Below are 1846 nucleotides of genomic sequence, written 5' to 3' on the forward strand. Positions count from 1 at the left end.
TCGTAGTGCATCATCCCGTAACTAACTCATTAGTCACATTGCTTGCAAGGCTTATAATGATGTGCATTACCGAGAGGGCCCAGAGATACCTCTCCGATACTCGGAGGGACAAATCCTAATCTTGATCTATGGCAACCCAACAAACATCTTCGGAGACACATGTAGAGCATCTTTATAATCAGCCAGTTACGTTGTGACGTTTGATAGCACACAAGGTGTTCCTCCGGTATTCGGGAGTTGCATAATCTCATAGTCGGAGGAATATGTATAAGTCATGAAGAAAGCAATGGCAATAAAACTTAACGATCATTATGCTAAGCTAACGGATGTGTCATGTCCATCACATCATTCTTCTAATGATGTGACCCCGTTCATCAAATGACAACACATGTCTATGGTTAGGAAACTTAACCATGTTTGATTAACAAGCTAGTCTAGTAGAGGCTTACTAGAGACACGGTGTTTTGTCTATGTATCCACACATGTATTAAGTTTTCGGTTAATACAATTCTAGTATGAATAATAAACATTTAGCATGATATAAGAAAATATAAAACAACAACTTTGTTATTGCCTCTAGGGCATATTTCCTTCACAACCACAATGGCCTCTAAGTTGAAGTGGCCTGGGTCAACGCGTCACGCAAGCAGGTCAGTGAAAGATCATGCAAAAAAGGACCTCGCATGAATCACTTACTATAGAATTAGGATCTAAACATGGATTTTGAAAGATGTAGGAGTAAAGTGACACTACCGAGAAACTTTTAGGACCTCCGGTGTATTTTTCTCGCCTGGCGATTGGGGCCTCTGTCGACATGGCGTGGGTCAACGCGCCATGCGGGTAGGTCAACGAGCGCTCGTGAAAAAAGGACCTCACATGAACCACTTACCAAAGAAGTAGGAGCTAAAGGTGCATTTTGGAAGAATTAGGACTAAAGTGACACCCCGACGAAACTTTTAGAACCTCCAGTGCATTTAACTCTTCTTAGATCTGTTCGCTACATTTAAGTCATTCAATACATATCTACAAATTTAGTTATGTTGATAAAAATTTAAATTGTAAATGCATGAAAAAAGAAACAGTTGAATTAAAAATTCATATTTGCGTTCTCGAGTCCATGTTTAGTCCTTATCAAAGATGAAAATGAATTCCAAACATGAGGGTACCAGGAGACGACCCCGAACATTAAGCTTTTTTTAGTTGTGAGAAATGTAAACGAAGTCAGAAAAGAATGAAACTTGGCATGATGCCCCCATATCACACCTAGAGGCTAAGGCAAATGTCTGAGAAGGTTCTCAAAAATTGTGCCGTACATTATTTAGAAAGCGGACAATCTTCAAGGAAAGATCATGGTTTCGAGATGGAACATGTCATCTTTGAAGGCAAAGCGGCTGCTGCTTTATCCGCTGGCCTTGAATTTTTGCATGGCAGTGCACGGCCTAGCTCTCGGTGTATGTATCAATTCTTGAGTTCGTTGTTGACACGTTTTGTGCCTCTACGTGCCAGTTGCATCGTGTTACTCTCGGGCGCGTTCCCTCTTTGTAGAGAGGAGATATCGAGGAGAGACGAATACACACACATGCCAAGTTCATTTGTGCTGAGAGAGCGTGCCTCCAAAAGCAGTGCTCCTTGAGGACATGATTATGCCCGTGTTTGCGTGAGTCAAACTGTTGAAAAAAAAAGGTACAACCTGTGGTCTAATAAGAGTTGTCTTTCCGTACTGTTGTCCTGAAGAGATGTTTGACAGGAGAATGAAAAAAAAAGAACAAACACGACCACAGTGGGAGTCGAACCCACGACCTTCTGATCCGAAGTCAGACGCGCTAATCCACTGCGCTATGCGGTC

The 1846-nt window shown here is 41.8% G+C and overlaps 1 non-coding gene across 1 annotated transcript; it reads right to left on the reverse strand.

The window, feature by feature from the left end:
* Positions 1-1772: 1772 nt before the first annotated feature.
* TRNAR-UCG lies at positions 1773-1846 on the reverse strand. Its single transcript has one exon. It is a non-coding gene; the product is annotated as a tRNA-Arg (tRNA).

The sequence above is a fragment of the Triticum dicoccoides genome, chromosome 3A (assembly GCF_002162155.2).
Source record: "Triticum dicoccoides isolate Atlit2015 ecotype Zavitan chromosome 3A, WEW_v2.0, whole genome shotgun sequence".
NCBI lineage: Eukaryota > Viridiplantae > Streptophyta > Magnoliopsida > Poales > Poaceae > Triticum > Triticum dicoccoides.